This window comes from Belonocnema kinseyi, chromosome 5, assembly GCF_010883055.1.
Source record: "Belonocnema kinseyi isolate 2016_QV_RU_SX_M_011 chromosome 5, B_treatae_v1, whole genome shotgun sequence".
Taxonomy (NCBI): Eukaryota; Metazoa; Arthropoda; class Insecta; order Hymenoptera; family Cynipidae; genus Belonocnema; species Belonocnema kinseyi.
The window spans coordinates 126,495,767-126,515,822 of NC_046661.1; positions in this window are offsets into that span (position 1 = coordinate 126,495,767).

The following is a 20,056-nucleotide window of genomic DNA, read 5'->3' on the forward strand; positions in this document are numbered from 1 at the left end:
TCTTTACAAGCTAGAAAAAAATTGATGGAATAAAAGTCAAAAATCAAATAATTCTAATTGTTGCAATACGACACAAGGTAAATAAAACAATGAAAAACAAAATTTGTTAAACCAAAAATGATCTACAAACTTCTTAAAAATTCTTATTAATAACAAATTGGTAATTCTCGCATCTGAAATTTTTTACGCTTTTAATATTAGCAAATGAAAAAATGAACTGAAATGAAATTTAAAAAATGAAATCTCATTGTTTTTAACAAAATTAAAGTTTGCTAAACCATCGGTTTTTTCGACGTACTGATTTCTCATGTTTTTTGTTTCGATAGCCTTTTTTAAATTTATAATTACAGCTCTAAATAAATGCACATATTGTAATATTTATAGTATTTGTTCAGTAGGTAATAACTAAATAATAATATTTATTAAAATAAATCATTTCGGAATATTTTCATTAAGAAAATGAAGTTTTCACAATAAGTTGTAACGTTTGTCTCGGTTTTCATGACCATTTTTCAAATGTTTTTTGAAGTTGGTTTTAAACAATTTTTCATAGTATTTCCACTCTTTTAAAGAATTCGTATTTTTTCCTAATTTGAAAACACTTTCCCGTCTTTTCCTTTATTTCCTTTTTCTCGTTTTTTTTTTCGTTTAAATATGGAATGTACTAAGACAAATCAATACAAAAATCCAAATATTTTTGGTTAGAAGTTTATTTTTTGTTTGTAGCTTGAAAATATATTTTTTTAAATTCGTCTCTTTTCCCAATAAATTTTTTAATTGAACCAAAAAGATGAATTTTAAACTAGACATAGGAATATTCAACAAAAAAACTGGTTTAAACAAAAATTTAAAAAAATATTGAAATCAGCAAGCAAATAAGAATACATTTTTAATAAAACAGTTGCATTTTTATCCAAGAAACATGAAATGTATACTAAAAAAGAGGACTTATTGGTCATAAAAATAAATAATTAGTTATTATTCAAAAAATATTTTAATTCTAAATTTTAATATTAAAATATGAGGTTTAAACAAAAAGTCAATTCTGTACAATTCTCAAGCACAATTAATGGAATTGCTAAACTTTTAACAAAACATATTAACTCTGAATGGAAATCATAAATGTTCAATAAAAACATTTAAAGAAAATGTTGAATTTGCATCCAAATATGATTTCATTTGACTAAAAATGGTGTAGTTTTTACAAAAATGTTTAATTTACAAACAAATAATAAAATTTTATTTGTAACAAGATAATCTTCAGGAAGACGCAAAGGAAAAAATATAAAAATTCTCAAATCTTTACCCAGCCAATTTTCCATTTTCCTTGACGAGCGATAACAAATCGTGATAAAATCTTTCGACCTATAATTTGTATAATTTTATATTTGAATACTAATAGTGTCATGTAAAGGAATGAAAAATTGATTCATAATGAGAAAAAATTGTTTTAAATTACAAATTTTTCTAAAAAAAAAAGATCTACCCGTTTCGCTCCACTGGGAGGCGAACCAAATAACTTCCGATTGCCGGTCGGGTGCTTTACCATTAAGATACTAGAGAGATCGGAACAAGAATCTTTTTTCAGAATTACACGCCTTATTATGCCAGGTGTTACAAGTAAACATTTTATAAGGCACCTGTCTTATCATCAGAGAATAACGCAATTTCTTCACGCCTTTCCAGAATAGATGGAGCTAGGAATTAAAAAATATTTTTAAAATAAATTTTTTCACAACAGAGTAAAAGGAGATCTTTTTTCAGAAAAATTTTAATTTAAAAAAACTTTTTAATTTACATCTCCCTTTCTTCTGTAAAAACAATAAGAACTTCTGTTATTTTCTGGTCATAATACAAACGGCTTGAAAAAAGATTGTTATAGTGCTTACAATTTAAAGACGGTTTTTAATTTCTCCTTATTTTGCAATCGAGACAATTTAGATGTTTCGCAAATTTATGAAAAAAGAGACAAATTGGTTGCTTTTGATTATAAAAATATTTGTTAAAAATATACGTTATATTTGTCATAAATATTAATTATAATATATTAAACTTACGGGTAAAATTAAACAAATTTTCAAAAAGCAGGAAAATAAAAGCAAAAATTATCTCCATTTCGTCTCAATGGTCGCAATGACAGAAAACTACAAACTAATTCTAGAAAAATTCTGTGTCAGGCGAAACGCGACAATATCATGTGGATGGAGAAAATTGTTGATCACGATTCTAAACTATTTCCTTATTCGCTCTAGTTAACAAACATGGGACGTTCTAAATCTTCATGTATAAAACTGTAACTTAATATTTTAGTTGAAAAACTCACGATTTTTAGTTGGAAATTCAACTTATTGGTTAAGAATTTTCTAATTTTGTTGAAAATTTTGTTTGCAACTAGTTTTTAAAATTAAAATACTTTGTTAAAAATTAAAAAAATTTCTTTCTCTTTCTCTCTTGAAAATTCAACTTCTTGATGGGGAAATCTTTAATTCTTTATAAAATTCTCCTCTTTTGGCAGTAAATTCATCTTTTTGTTTAAGAATAAATTTATTTTATTTGAAACTTCAACTTTTTCATTACAAACTTTTGGTGTAAATCAACATTTTTATTTATAAATTCTTATTTTATTGTTTCAAATTAAACATTTTGGTTCTTACAACTAATTTTTAATAAAACTCAAGAATATTTTATTAAAACTTAGTATTTTTTGAGAGGAAAGCTCTAATTTTTGTGTTGAAAAACTGATAAGTAAGCTTTAAAGTTAAACTACTTAAAAATTACAGATGTTTATATTTCATTCTTGTTTAAAAATTCAACTTTTTGGTTGCAAATTCTTGAATTCTAATAAAAATTTGTCGTTTTTGGTAGTAAATTCATCTTTTTATGTAAAAATTGAGCAACTAGATTTAAAGTTAAGCAACTCTCTTAAAATTTCTTTTGAAAAGATTCTTTTTTAATTTTAGCTAACACTCTAATAATTTAAAAATATGTTTAGAAGTTTCTGTAGGTTTTTAAAGATTTTTAAACGATGTTAAATCATTTAAGATTTCGAAAGACATCAAGAAATTAAAAAAAAAACCGTTATTAAAGATTTATATGAAGATTATGAATAGTTTTTTATTGAAAAACAATTAATTGTGTGGTATATTTTATGCGTGGTATATTCCACACATATAAGATCAAAATGCAAGAATTCTCCAGAAATAAGAAACTTAGAAAAGTAAATTTTCTAAAATTCTTCAGAAAAAATAAAATATAAATATTTAAATTTAAAAAAATATATTTTCAATATAATGAAATAAGTTTTTTAGGAAAAACTTAAATTTTTTACCAAACAGATGAATTTCTAACAGAAAAGATCAAATATCTAGTAAAAATAAATTCGCAGAAAAATACAATGGTTAAACTTTTAGTTTATGAAATTAATTTTCAATACAAAAATCTAATCTTTAAACAAATAAATAAAATTTTAACTTGAAAATATAATTATTATACACAAATAGATTAATTTAGAAATAAATACTTGAATTTTCACCAAAATATTTTTATTTTTTAAAAGAAGCTTCATATTTTCAAAAAATAGATCAATTTCAAATAAACAAGATCAAAATTTTCAAAGATAAATAGATTTTAAAACAAACCTATTTCTTTTCTACCATAAATATTAACTGTCTATAAAAACAACTCGGCAAAATATTTAGTGATTTTTTAGTTTAAACAATTAATTATCACTTTAAAAACGTAGCAATCAACTAAATAAATGAATTTGCAAGCACCGAAATTGATTTTCTACTGAAAAAGACGTTGAAAAAAATATATTGATTTTTAATTAAAAAAGGATAAATAAACACCGAAACATAGAATATCTTCATTTTAAGTTATGGAAATGAGTTTTTAAGCGAGTAAAATTAATTTTTTATTAAAAAGATTAAATGTGTAAAAATAATTTTGGTAACAAATTCAGTTACATTTTTAGTGAAAAAAGATTGATTTTTAATAAAAAACTAATCCTCGACTAAAATAAATTTTAACCAAAAAGATTAATTTTCCATATTTAATGAAATTTTAAGTCCGTGATAATTGAATCTGTATCGACCAAATAATATTTCAATTTAAAAAAAAAAGTGAATTAGTTACCATGGATGAAAAAATTGCAACATAATTTTTTGATAGGACTACAAGTCCTATTAGAAACTTTTAATAACTAAAATCGACAATATAAAAATAATTTAATACGTTGAAAATTAAATTCAAAGTTAGGAAAGAAAGACAGGAAAGACAAAGGTTTCTCATGCAAAAAGACAAAAGGTGCTAAACAATGATCTACAAATTTTTTGACAAATTCTTGTTATTAAAAAATTGTTTATTCTCGAAATTGTAATTGTTTCCGCTCTTAATATTAGAAAATAAAAAAGAAAGGTGAATGTGCATTTCAGCTACCTCATTTGCACAGCAAGAAATCAGTCTGTGTATTTAACCTACTCTTTAGTTTGAAAAAATTGAAATCTCATTGTTTTGATCAAAAGTTAAATCTGTTAATCATTTTGGTTTCTTTTAGCTAACTGATTTTTCATGTGTTTCACTTCTATAGATTTTTTTAAAATTTATTTTTATAGCTTTGAATAAATTAACCTATTTTCATAAATATAATATTTATGCAGTTGAACAATTACTATCAAATAATATTTAATCAAATAACTATTTAAGAATAGTTTCATTAAGAAAACAGAAAGTTTGGGTACTAAGTTGTCACGTTTGTCTCAGTTTCCATGCTGACTTTCCATGTTTTTTAAAATTGTTTTTTAACAAACTTTGAAAATTTTTTCCTTCTCTTATAGAACTTATATTTTTACCCTTTTTAAAAAACACTTACTCTTCTTTCCACTATTTTCCTTTATCTCGTTTTTTTTGTTGCTTGAATATGAATTGAATTAATAAAACCCAATACAAAAATCCTAATATTTTTGGTAAGAAGTTACTTGTTTTCAATTAAAAGTTAATTGTTATATTTTTGGCACGGAATTCATCTTGCGAAAACCTTTCGCTTTTAAATTAATTTTGGATGGGGATTCTTAAATATATTAAAGTTCGTCTTTTTTGGTAGCAAATATTTAACTATTTGGTTCAGAATTCTCGAATTATATTAATAATTCATTTTTTCGGTAAAAATGAATCTTTTTGTTTGCTTTCTTAAAAATGCGTCTTTTGGTTCTTTAGAAATCTATTTAAACAAATTTTTTGTAAAAGTTTTTTTTAGCGATTACAGGCATTTTTTAAAAATATTTTAAAATGAATTTAAAAATTACGCTTAAATTATTTATTACTTTAACACCTGCACTATACTTTAGTTTTTCCAGGTAGAATTTTAAATTAAAAAATCATTATCAGAGAAAAGGTATCTTAAAATTTTCCTTTAAAGCTTGGAAACCATTAATTTCCTAAATTCATTGTTGCATTTGACGAATTTTGAGACTGACATTTTTTGTGAAAGAGAGTTTTAAATCATTAAAGCAGTCAATAATAAATTACTTTTATAGTTTGGAAATCTCTTTTAATGTTTCACAATCTTTGAAATGTTTTTACATCTTCATAATTTTCAATTTTTAAAAAATTTTTTTAAAAATATGTCCAAAAACAGAATGACAATATTACTTAACTTTAAATCATTTCGATTCTTTTTCCTTTAAAACAAAGTTATAATCACCCCATAAGGACACGTCTCTGCGAACCCAGGACTAGAAGTGGGGAGCACACCACTTCCAAGCAGTACTCGTAACCAGTGTCCGAACTCTTTTACGCATGCGTCGCGCTCAGTCTCTGATTCGTTGCTGTTCGCGCGCAATTTGAAATGCTAAAATATAACATTTTTATTGTTTATTATGAATAATGTCATTTTAACGTATTTAAATGCTTATTAGACCTATATTAATGAATTTTGATACAAATAAAAATATATTAAGTTCATACTGTGTAAATAAAAATATTCTTTGGTACTCACTTGTATTTTTCTTGCTTATATTTCATTATTCGAAAATTTTGTTATTTAAAGTTTATTAAAATAATAAAATATATTGACCATCTTGTTTTTCAATAAAATTATATTAATTAATACGAAAATTTATATATTTAGCGAAAACAACCACAACGCAACAAAAGTGACGATGGTCGTGGGGGCTAAAGCGTAGGCTTTAGACCCACTCCGTGGGCTCGCGGGTTCGATTCCCGCCGCGCACTCTGGAACAGCCTCGACGGCCCATGCGGTAAACACTAGCCTAGCAAAGGAGTTGTTCATCTCCGGAGAGTCGGGGGACCGGTACCTTTAGAAAAAAGGTTTTCTCTAAGTACACAAAGCTGTTGCTCTTAGTGGTTCGAAACCCACCTTAAACGGTGGGTCCCCCTTCCACCACCAAGCATGTTTGTGGGGGTTGTGTAAAGGAATAAATAAGAAGGTACAAGAAAAATGTAAAACCTTAGGGGACACATTAGAACCTTCTATTCCATTCCATTCCATAACGCAACAACCATAACACAGTATGCACTTAATAAATTTTTATTTTTATCAAGATTCATTAACATCGGTCTAACAATCATTTATGTAAGTTAAAATTACATTATTCATAATAAACAATAAAAATGTTATTTTTTAGCATTTCAAATAGTGCGCGAATAGCAACGAATCAGAGACTGAGCGCGACGCATGCTTAGAAGAGTTCCGCTATCCATCATTTATCAACCTGTTATCGGGGCAACAGGTCCCATTTAAGTTCATAAGTTGGTTGAATAAACCACAATTGTATTTAAATTTTTTAATCTTAATGACTTCACCCAGTTCTCGACTCTCCGAATCCATTCCTTTCCCTTAATTTGCGAGATCCCTCACACCTTCTTCGATTCATCGAAATTATTTATTTTACATGATACTATTCTCAAATTAAAAAAATAACAAATAATTCGAATACAGGGTTAGACTCTATTTAGAAATAATTGATTTAATTCCATTATTTTCAACCCAAATTATTATTTCTTTAAATTAAAGAAGAAATTAATAAAAGGACTATATTTTCTGTCATTCTCAGCTCAATCGAAACAACAAAAATTGGAATGCTTCTGTTCTCGAGGATATAACAGAGAAGAGTGGAAAAAGTAAAAGGATGGAAAATGGCCACCCCTTTCACTCATGTATCCGCAGCTGGTCACAATAATAAATGAGCAGTATATAGAAAACCAAAAACAGTCAATGTCTGACAACAAACTACCTCCGGCAGTTTAAATACCAACTACTTTTGACGAAAGTGGAACAGCAACCTTCTATTTTCAAACTTTTTCTAGGACGTGCAAATAACGAAGAGCTAATCAAAACTAGGCACATAGGTGCTACGAATAATGAAGATCAAGTATACTTTCCATTTCACAAAAAAAGCTCTTTTTGAGGGATAATTTTTTCCATATTCATATAAATGCAGACCGAGGTCCATTTCATTTAAATTTCCCATCCGATTAAGCCTTACCACAAACTACAAGAAGTTACAAGTAGCCAAATATTGTAATTTTGGTCGTAAATTCTTTGTTCTTAGCTAAAAATGTGTTCTATTTTTGTGAGATTGATTTGCAGTCACTAGTGCTATGTTAAATTAACAATGAGTAATGGTTATAATTTATTTTCATTACTTAATTTCAAAAATCACAAAATTTTTGAGTTTTTAGAAAAGCTTTCTTGTATCCTTGAACTTTAATTAACTGAAGTGGGCTGTGAAAAATTAATTTACGACATCCATTATCAACTTAGTTTTCTCTATTCGCCAATTCTTAAATTCAAGGCCATATGCTATAATGTAGTAAAATGTGCATAAAATGGATCCACGCATGTAGTAAAGACAATCCATAATCATAGGACCTTGTATCGACAACTTTCATTTTTATTATGTCTAAGTCATTCATCGTTTTCGATTTAGTTTGGCAAAGATAGCAAGTCATGATTAATGCATTTTTCGAAAGAGCCTTTGCAAAATTTTTGTTCTACCACAGCCAAATCCATAACAGATTTAATAGCAAATGTAGCAGTATTAGTTTTAACTACTGTTCACTTTATTTTCGCTATTTCTTTCTCAAGATATAATTTCACTGAATTTTTTTTCTGCTGTCTCTGACGATTTTTATGAAGTACTGACCTGCAATATTTTGTTAAAGATGGTTTAGAATTTTGTTATACCACTGTATGTTCTGGTCCATCTAAAAAAATTTGGAGTGATACAATTGAAACAGTAAAAATACTCTCATTAACAATGTTGCAATGTTAGTATATAAAACCTAGTAAGAGCCTGAGGACGCTGCTTTTCCGGCCTTAGATCTCAATTCGCCTATTTAGACGTCAGCGAGGACGATTATGTCTGACCAAATATTCCGCAGCATTCATTATTTTATTCCCATCTCTACTCTAAATAGTGATCAGTAAGTGGTAGCACTACATGGTAACAGCTGAGGAAACAATAGTTTTACCTTTTCTAAGGGGAAAAACCAGTGGAATAGAAAAAAAATTTAAACTAGTGAAGGCTTATTAAGTGAGATCGAGGGCGCGTCATACAGACGCTAAACAACCGATTATGGCTAAAGTAACTTCGAAACAATTTCGCAGAACGAATATGTTAATAATGGAGATATCAAGGGAAATTGTGTGAATGAACAAGTCATCGTTCGTTTACCTCCAATGGCAAACATACTGTCACCAAACGAACTTGATTTCAGTAATCCGTCGAAATGTTTGGCTTGGAAAAAACGTTGTTTTCTATATATGTCGGTATTGAGATTCAAGGAAAAAGAAGCAAGCGGCAAAAACGACATGATAATCTATTTTATGGGCGAAAAAAGTAAAGACATTTTCGTTTATTATCCGGAACCAGCACCCGAAACACACGAAGAAACTCCCCAAGCGTTTGGGAACTATTTTATTCCGCACATGAACTCAATTTTCGAACGCTTCAAGTTCAACTCGCGCGTGCAAGATACCGGCAGGTTCGAGGATTCGTTCATCACTGACATTCACACCTTGGCTCCACAATGCCCTTTCGGTGTTTTTGAAAATAAAATCATACGTGATCGTATTATCATTAACATGCTCGATAAAAAGCTATGTAAATGATTGGAACTCAGAATAATCTTTACATTACAAGAGACGACTGGGGCGGCAACGAAATCTGAAATTCAGCAGAAAAAATCGAATTATTCGACATAAAGGTTGAGGCGCAAATAGATCTGTTTCTAATACGGCAGGAAATCTACGCGAACAAGAAAATATTTCAGACAAGAAATGTGATATGCTTGAGGACATATCGACTGAGAACATGGAATTGATATCGATCCAGATAGAGTTAAAACAATTGTTTTACTTACCGAACTAACTAACATATCTGAATCACAAAGATTCCTAGATATGGTGAATTTCGCTGCTAGAGTCATCGAGAGACGATCTAAAACACTTTAACCTTCATATGGTCTTTTGAAAGATAACATTATGCGCGTATGATGTCCAGAGAAAACAGAGGAATATAACTTAATGAAGAAAATACTGACCACTGTTTCTACTCTACATCTTTTTGAGGCAGATGATCAAATTATCGTTAGTGCTGATTCCAGCTATTATGGTTTCGATGCTTGCTTATTTCGAAACGAGGAAAACAGGCCTCGCGAAATTGTAGCTTACACATTAAAAGCAGTAATCTCGACTGAATGTCGATGCGCACAAATAGAATGCAGACCATTAGCATTAGATTGGGCAGATGACAAGTTTGAAGAGTATATCGCAGCTTTCTTTATCATTCTCCAAAAAGGTCGAAAATCCTTAGTTCAAATACGATAAACGAGGCTCTTAGATCATCGATCAACGCGCTTACGACGTTACATATTTAGACTGACGCGCTATAGATATAACGTACAAAACGTACCAGAGAAACCTCATGTAGTAGTAAATTCTCCATCCGCAGCGCGAAAAAATTGTATTATAAAGTTGATGCGTTCGTTTATTTCATTGTAAATAGTTATACAATAGGATACGTATATATCGAATAAATAATAAAAAGTCAGGACTCAGAGGAAATTTGTATCCATTTAAAATTGCATTCTGTCGGCGGTTGGAATTAGATAAAAAAAATGACAGACGCTCTAAATCCATATGATCAGTATCTCGAGGATATTAATTTCTATAAAAATTATTAATCTTCGGCATAAGAATCGTTTTTCCACTGGAAATACAGCAGCAGGTTTTGGCTACAATACACTCCGTCCATCAAGGTATAATCAAAAATCGACATAGGGCTAAATAATCTGTGTGGTGGCTGGGCTTAATCTCTCATATTAAGAACCTAATTCGTAACTGTGCAAACTGTATCGAAGAATTCTTAAAGCCAAGCGATATTCAAGACAGAAAACCCTTTTACACGACCATAGCAGCGGTTAGGGTCAGATTTACTGAAATACGCAAGTGCCTACCTTACCGAGCGATCTAAAAGGAAAGAGAGGATAGAAAAAATATGCACTATAAATTTAGGTTCAAAAATAAGCAAGCCAGTGATTGCAATAAACGTCACAAATTTAGAGACCTACCGGAATTGGAAAAAGGAGACGGAGTACGGTTGACAGATTGGTCAAGGTATGGTAAAGTTGTAGATAAACTCTACGCTTCGCGGTCCTATGTCGTTAACTCAGAAGATTCTGATTACAGAACAAACTGATGGCACCTTCTTAGTGCGCCTCATTATGTCAAAGAATATATCAATATAAATGAACCCGGTATCCAAACAACTAAACCCTCATCAGGAAGATCTAATAAAACGAAACAATTGGTAAAAGTACCAGCGAAATTAGTTGAAAATAAATTGTACAACAACTTGTCCAACAAATTGTAGAACAATGCGTCGAAATAATTGTACAACAACCGATTGCAAAACGGCAAAGAAAAAGAGTACTTCCAGCTTGGCAATGAAAGAAATCTCAGCATATGAAATGTCCAAAAGGGCCTAAGTTCGCTGCTTTCCCTGTCTCAAATCTCAGTTTGTCCATGTCCTAATCGCGAGCGCGAGTATGTCTAACTGAATATTCTGCATTATTCATTATATTATTTTCATCTTTACTTTAAATAGTGATCAGGTAGTGGTAACACTACACGTGTCTAGGTGATTTTTTTGCTTAAAAAGTAGGATCTTTAAGTAACCTGTGTATCGTATAATTCATTCATGATTATAATTAGATTTCAAATCCTTTTTGACTTACTTCAATCAAACTTGGATATCATTGTTTTCTGATTTTGCTACATCTTTGTATGATAGATAAATAGTAGTGTTTATACTGCTTGCCTGGATTTCATCTTAGAGTGTATGCTTGCCTATTTTGATTATTTTTCGTTTTCTTGTGAAAGCAGAGCATTCTGAAAAATCACTAGAATTTTGCCTTCTACGGTTTTAATTGTTTTCAGAGTTACATTTCACAATTAAGTTTGTGCTCAACCAAAGTATGAACTTTTATTGAATGAGGATTGAATGTATAATGCAATTTTCCATTTTTTATTAAAATGAGATTAAGAGTATCCGTTTTGATTTATTTAATAATAATTCATTTCATAAACAATACATTTCAAAAAGTAGATTCTTGTAGCCATAATATAAACAATGACAAGTGTGCTTGGTTATCAGCAATGTCCAATATATTAGACAAATACATCAAGTAAAAATGAAATAACTGAAAACAAATTAAAACGAAAAAATATCCAATTCATTAAGCAAAGAAGCGAACAATACAATCGTGTTGGTAGCTGCTTTAAAAAGAAAGAAATCAATACAGCAACATCAGCGTATTTATTCCACAACAAAATGGTTTCTATTTGTGACGTTGCAAAATTTTCGCAAATCGCTAATACTAATTAATGAAATTTTGTTTGACATTTAGAGATTTAGAGGCCGACTTCCGGACCGTCGCGTCATCGCTGCGTTCGCTCTTCTCTACCTACAGCAGCCGTGTTTAATCAAGACTAATTTTATATAATTTCTTGCGTTTTTTATCATTCAGTTAAGCTTAAAACTTTGTCAGTTTATAATTATAATGGTATTTTTAATGAAAATAATCGTCAGCTTGCTGTACGTCGATGGAAAACCCGTCTCTAAAATGTCTCGTGAACGACATTCGCAAATATATTATAGGCTAGCTGTCGGGTTTTCTACCCACGTACAGCCAGCTGTCGATTATTTTTATTTAAAAAAAGCTAAGTTAATTATCATCTTATGACGTTTTACGCCGAAGGAAATCATGGCATTAATTTTTTATTGTTACATATTGTCATGAACAGCTGACGGTTTTTCCACCTACATAGAGCCAGCTGACGGTTTTTTTTCTTCAAATATTATATTACATATCATCGCACAAAGTTTCAAGCTAAAAGAAATCATTCAAATCTTTTTTCTTACACGTTGAGCCAGCTGCCATTGTTTCACCCATCCAAAGTGCCGCAGCTGTCGCCAGCTCTGCTTACAACACATTTATCTGAATCAATCCTCAAAGTATTAGGCTACAGGAAATAATTGATCAGAAATGCTTGCCGACTCTCGGACTACAAGGGGCCCATAAGCGACTGCTCTAGAACATACTTAAATCTGCTAAGTTGGCACGTACCAACCTTTCACAATAGAACCTAAATAAGTCCATTGGCCCCAACTCACGCCTCGCGTCTAGCTTGTTTCGCACCTGAGACCTAACTGACGACACTGACCTACGTAACCTGTCCTCAGATACCTAAAACGAAGTTACGTTGAGTCGAAATATCTGTTTCGACCTTCTCCTAGAAGGGACACTCGAATGAAAATAGGCTGGGGCCCAATGGCCCCCAATGTGGACTTGTAGAGTTAATATTCGGTTTTCCCAATATTCAAGTGGTTACAACTTCATGTTCTTGCAATTCGACCAGAACAATTTTAGTATGTATACTGATAAGCTGTGGAGATTAGTTTAAAAATATCTTTGAAATGAGCCCACAAACATTGAAAAATGTTGACTGTTTCGAAAGTTATTAAAAATTTAGGGAAAGTTTGAAATTCACACTTTTCTTGCAATACCTGTTCAACATTGACAACTACGCTTTAACCTGGGATCCTCATGTACAATCATTTGTAGCTTTTAAGTTGAGATACCAAGAAACGTGAAAAAAATAACAAACTTGACCTACAAATGCATTTGACCGAATCTAGGGATATGAATACTATTCTTGATACCATTCGAAAAACTAAATATCGGCTGTTTGAATATTTCTATACCGACTGAACGTTTTTCACAGTAAAAGTTAACATAAGTATACATAATCTGTTAAAAATAATAAGTTCTTGCTTTCACCAGTTTTGTTTAAATTAATAATGCAGTTTCGATCCCCCGAACGGCGCTCAATCTACGAGATCTGTCCGGAAAGTATCGGGCCTGCCTTTATATCTCCGCGCTGGAATTATTCTTTATCATCAGGTGGGTGACATCCTTCAAACTAATCCCCACTTGATTGAATAACAAGGTTACAGCAATGTTTCCACTTCTTGAAAAAGTCCTGGAACTCACGCTTAGGGATGGCCTTGAGTACGCTCGTCAAATTATTTTCAACCGTCGTTTGGTCATCGAATCGCCGTCCTTTGAGTGGTTTTTTGAGTGTTGGAAACAGCCAAAAGTCACAGGAGGCTATGTTAGACTGTACGTCCGGCAAGTTTCAACAGGCAACCGGTAGGTCCGTGGAGCTTCACAGTTGACGTTCATGTCCCGCAGAGGTCGCTCGAATAGTATGACGAGGAGATATAATGGTAGGTCAGATACTTTCCGGACAGACAAGCATAGTCCTTTTAAAATGGACCTCGTACTCGAGGAGTTAATCAGCCTCTCTTGGAAAGACCCACAGATAAAGGTTGTTTGGTGTTTTCGACAATTTTAAATTACACGTGGAAGAAAGAAATGGCAGTGGGTGATGGTCGTGGGGGTTGAAGCGTAGGCTTTGTACACACTCCATCGTCTTGCGGGTTCGATTCCCGCCTCGTACTCTGGAAGAGTCTGGGCGTCCCATGCAGTGAACACTAGCCTAGCAAGGGAGTTGTTCATCTCCGGAGAGTCGTGGGACCGGCACCTCTAGAGCAAAAGGTTTTCTCTAAGTGCTTAAAGCTGTTCCTCTTGGTGGTTCGAAACCCACCTTAAACTGTAGGCCCCCCTACCACCACCAAGTGTGGGAGATGTGTAAAGGATTAGAGAAGAAGGTGCAAGAAAAATGTAAACCCTTAGGGGACACATTAGAAGCTTCCATTGAAGAAAGAAATAACGTACTTAGAAGAAGCGATACTACCGTTGCCAGGATGCTCTAGGACTGCCGACTAAATCAGTAGGCCGATAAGAATGACCATCACTGCGAAGCCTATAATTCAAGTAGTCGTCTACGCTGTTAAAGTCCCTCAGACTCAGTCCGTGTGGTCGTTCAGGTGACTGCAATCTCTCTGGCGACTGTGCTGACTGGGACGATTGTGACGACTGTACAGTCTGTGATGACTCTGCTGACTCTGGTGTAGGTGATTCAAATTCTGCAGTATAGATATAACGAGTTGAATGTACTGTTATGAAAATTCTATTCTTATAATCCGGATTTGTTTGTTGCTTGAAGTCATCGTAGGATTGAAAAGATCTAGCTTTGAGCCATGTGTCTTGTTCTAAATGCACAAGGGCTACCCTTTGAAGAGGTTGGCTGGGAGGCGGAATTGTAAATATGTTGCTTTTTGCGTGCTTCACACTTGCAGTAAAACATCGCGAATCTAATGTATGTACATAAACGTGATACTCATGGAAAGTCGGATAGTTTCCCCTATGTGTCTCTGAGGTTATTGGTGGCAATGCAAAGATTTCTGGTAGATCATTCAGCACACACCTCGTGCCCTTGAGTTCTTTTACGAAAAAAGAAAAACTGTCTACTTTGGCCGTGACGGAGAATGGCTTCAAAAAACTGGGAAGTCCAGCAGCACCTAATTTTTCAGACGAAAAATAATAATATTTATTTACTTAATACAAAATGTGGCATTACATAGTAGAAAGATAAATGGTTGAAAAAATAAGAATTAGTGATTTTATTTCAGAAGTAATACATCTGAATTCAGAGTTGATCTATTTCCTCTATTTCGCCTATTTCCATTTTTGGCTAAAATTTTATTATATCATTTAATTATTTATCTCGTTGAAAAATTCATCTAGTTGGTTCAGAATTGGTAGTTTTTTAAAAAATTTTATTATTTCATTTCATTACTAAATTTGTCCTTGAGAATTCTTCCTTTTGTTTGCAATTTTAAATACTTAATTTAACTACTTTTTGAATGTTTAATTTATTGGTTTGAGATTTAACCGTTTTGTTCAAAGTTTAGTAAAAAATTCAAAAATTTAATTTTTCGTATTAAACATTTCAATTTTGGGTTGAAAATCCATTGTTTAGATGAAAAGTCTACTTTTTTATTTACGAATTTTTCATTTTTTCGAAAATTTATTTTTTGGTAGAAAATAAAGCTTTTTCGGTTAGAAATTTCTGAATTTTGTTAAAAGCTAGTTTTTTTATAAGAAAACTAATGTTTTGATTTAAAAATTAATCTTTGTGGTTAAAAATTTTAAAACAAATAATTTAAAAACGGGTTTAGCAGTTTAGCAGATTTTTATAAGAATTCCAAAGGCACACAGAAGAGTGTGAATATTTTTTAAAATTATTCTGCTTTTTTAAAAAATTAATTATTTGAGCAATCATTACCGTCATTTGAAAAAATAATGACGAAAATATTTTAAAGCAGATAAATGTTTAAATCAAAAAGACAAACTTAAAAAAAAAGAATTTTCATCCAAAAACGGTTTCAGTCAAATTTTAAAAACAAAAATGCTCTAGTAAAAATTGAATAGCTATATTTTTAATTCAAAAAATTCAGTTTACAAAACAGTGAAAAAAACTTTTTTAACTATATTGGTTAAGTTTTTAACCAAATTTCTAGGTGAATTTCCGAAAGAAAGGACTAAACATCTATAAATAAAAATGCCAAAAAAATTTGATGCTTACATTCTTAGTAAATAAAATTAACTTTCATTAAAATATCTGAAATTCATTCTAAGAAACGAAATTGGAACCATAAATATAATTATTTTACTCAAATAGAATAATGTTTATAAAAATACACGAAACATGAAACAAAAATTTGTATTTTTAATGGAATTTTTAACTAAGTAGCTGAATTTTCATCTAGCAAGGTCAGTTTTCAACCCAAAAAGACAAATGAATAAAAAATGAGTATTAAATAAAAAAGATCAATTTTCAAGAATTTATAGAATAAGGCTATTTTAAGTCAGAATAATAAATTTTCAAGTAAATAAAAGAAATTTCAATGACATAGCTGAATTTTCAACTAAACAAATGATTTTTATATCATAAAGATTGATTTTCATTAAATGAAAAATACAAGTTATTGTAAAAAAATATAGTTTTTATTTAAAAAATACTGCACTTTGATTTTTAAATATCAAAAGATTAGTTTTTACAGAAACTAAATTTTCTACAATTTTCAAGCAACACTGGAATTACTCTATTTTAGTAAAAAAAAATTAATTTGAAAAAACCACATTTTCAACAAGTCATTCAAATCAAAAATTAATATTTTTCTCTGAAAATTTATGTTTTTAGTCGAATATTTAACTTTTTGGTTGAGAATCCGTGACATTTCTTTTCAATTTCAAATTTTTGGTAGTTACTTTCATCTTTTTGTTCAAAAATTCATCTGTTTTAGATGAAAATTCAACTTTTTTGTGGGGAATTTTTTAATTTCGTTCAAAAATGTATCTTTTTGGATAAAAATATAACATATAGAGTTTAAAGTTAAAATACTTTCTTAGAAATTGAAAAGAAATTTCTTTTCTTTCTAGATAATTCAACTTTTCAGTTGGGAATTTACCAATCTTATTAAAATTCTTTTTTTTTAGTAAGTTAATCTTCTTGTTTGAAGATTCATCTTCTTTAATTGTAAATTTCTTATTGAGAATTCTTTCATTTTGTTAATAATTCAACTTTTTACGAAAGAAAATTAATCACTTTGTTTAAAATTCATCTTTTTGGATAAAAATTTAGGAACTAATTTTCAAAGTTGAACTCCTTCCTTAAAAATAATTTTTTTTAAATTCAAGATCTTGATTGATAATTCTTGAATATCATTCAAAGTTTATCTTTTTTGGTAGTAATTTCATCTTTTTGTTAAAAAATGTTTGAAAAAAATATGCTGTTAAGAAGGTTGAAACGTGTCATGAGAATTGAACATTTTCTTATGATTAGTGAGGAACTTTTAAATGTTTTTTAATGGAGTTTAAAAAATGTTTCAAAAATCTAGAAAGTAAATCTCAAAGATTTTGAGAAATATTTTTATTTTTGAAAGATCTTGTAAGAATAAAAGTCCAACCTCTACTCATTTTGAAATATGTTCAGAAGTTTCTGTAGGTTTTTTAAGATTTATAAAACATTTCAAAGCTTTTAAAGAATTCAAAAGGCATCAAGAAAATGAAAAAACTTTACTAAAGCTTGATATGCGTATTCAATTAATTTTTTATTTAAAGAAAGTAACTTTCACAGAATTCAAGAAGTTTTTTAGTTAAAAAAAAATTTAAGTTGTCTGCAAATTTTATTTTGAAATGAAAGTTTCGAGATGATAACCTAATATTTTTTAAGTTTTAAAACTAAACCTCAATGTTTACTTAACCTTTCACTATGTACTTTATAAATTATAAAAATTCCCATTTTGTTGGTATAGTCATTCTTCATGGTTTAAAAATTAAGCTATACAAGCAAGAACAAAAATTAATTCAATAAAAGTCGAAACTAAAATAATTCCAATTGTTAAAAAAACGAAACAAAGTACGAAAAACAGTGAAACAACAAAATTTGAGAAACTATATAGAAGACTAAAGATATGAAAAATAAACAAGTTTGTTAAAACGAAAATGATCTGCGAACTTGTTTAAAATTCTTGTCAATAACAAATTGGTAATTCTCACACCTTAAATTGTTTACGCTTTTAATATTAGGAAATGAAAAACAAGGAAGGTGAACGTGCATTTCAACTGTCTTATATGCACAGCAACAAATAAATTTGTGTTTATGGCCTATTCTCAAGTTTCAAGAAATTGAAATTTCATTGTTTCGAACAAAAGTTATGTTTGTTAAACAACCTGGATTTTTTCGACGTACTGATTTCTCATGTTTTTCGTTTCGATAATCTTTTTTAAAATTTATATTTACAGCTCCAAATAAATTCACATATTTTAATAATTATAGTATTTTTTCGGTGTGCAATAACTAAACGATGATTTTTATTGAAATAAATAATTTTAGAATATTCCAAATCTTTTTGGTAAGTGGTTTATTTTTTGTTTCAACCTTCAACTATTTCTTTCAAATTGTCTCTTTGCCTACCAAATTCATTTTTAGATCTGAAAAATCGATGACTCAATTTTTGGTTAAAATTAAAGTATTTTTTTTTTTTAAACTTTGGTGTTTTTGGTTTTCTTGCACTGTTTTTTATTCGAGTTGAAACTTAAAACGATGCTGACTTTCGTTTTCGGCATGAAAGTGTAAAGTAGTGGGAATTGTTGATGCTGATTTTCTCTGATATCGGGGTGAAATTTGAGGTGAGCGGACTGTGGAAGTGTGTAGAAGGGTGTGGGTGTGACAGATTAATTGAGGCATTGTGAGATTGAAAACGGGGAGTTACATATTTTGGAGGATTGAGACAGATTTGTGTGAAAGTTGAGGTTGGGTTGTTTGAAGATTTGTGCTGGATGGGAGGACTGTGTTGATCAGGTCGTTAATAGCAGGGTTGGATAGCGACGCCGAAAGACGAGACAGGTACCAGACCGCGACGATAGATAGAGGTAGGGAAGCATAGAAGGCGGGAGAGTTTGAATTTTATTCATGGCTGGCGGAGCAAGTATCTCCGCGGAAGAAACAGATTTAGAGCAGGAAGTATTTAGTACGCCGAAAGAGGAGATCAAGGAAAGGAAGTCAAGGGAGAAGTATAAGAAAATTGTAGAAAAGGAGAAATTAAGAGCAAATAGCATAGGTTCAATTGAGGCTTTTATCAAAAGGAAGACAGGAGAGAGGGAAAGCAGTGAAGAGAAGGAAGATATCGGTGCGAGCGTTAAATATTAAAAAATGTTTAGATCGCCGCCGGAAAAGCAGAGTTTGGTAGGGAAGAGTGATAATAGTAAGGGCGCTGACGGAAGCGGAGATGAAAGTGAAGTTTTGATGCTCTTTGGAACAAAAACTAGAGAAGCAGGAAGAAGATAATAATGAAAAGCTAGAGCAACTGCAAGATAGAATGAATAAACTTAAAAGCTCGAACCGGGATTGTGGTGGGGGCGGTAGTGGAAATGAGGAGATGGAAAGGCTGACGAAAATAGAACAAAAAATAGAAAGGAAAGAGAGGGAAGAAAGAAAATTAAACATAGTGATAAAGGGTATAAGATTAAAGGGGTAGGAGCTGAAGGTAGGGGTGATCGTTTAACTAAAAAGGATTGATGCTAAGGTAGAGATGAATGAAATGCGAAATGTAGGAAGAGAAGAACGAAGAGGGAAGATAATGGTACTGGTGAAACTGAAGAAATGGGAACATAAGAGTGAGGTGATGACAAAGAAAAGGTTATTATATGGAAGCCCAGACAGGATAGAGGATGGTTTGACATGGTTAGAAAGGAAGATGCAGTATAAATTAAAGAAAATAGTGGAAAAGGAAAGAGAACATGAGTTAAGTAAGGGAGAATACGGATAGACTGAATATGGTGGGATTGTGATGAAGAAAGTGAACAGATAGTAAGAAAAGAGGTGCATGGAAACTAGGGGAGAAAGGAACGGGAGATAAGAAAATAAGAAATAGTGAGAAGGGAAAAAATATGAGAAACGAATGTAGGGAAGAATGGAGGATAATGTTACTAGAATATAGCAGGATTGGAGAGAAAGGATAGGGAGTTTATGAAAAATTTGACACAATAGGATATAGTC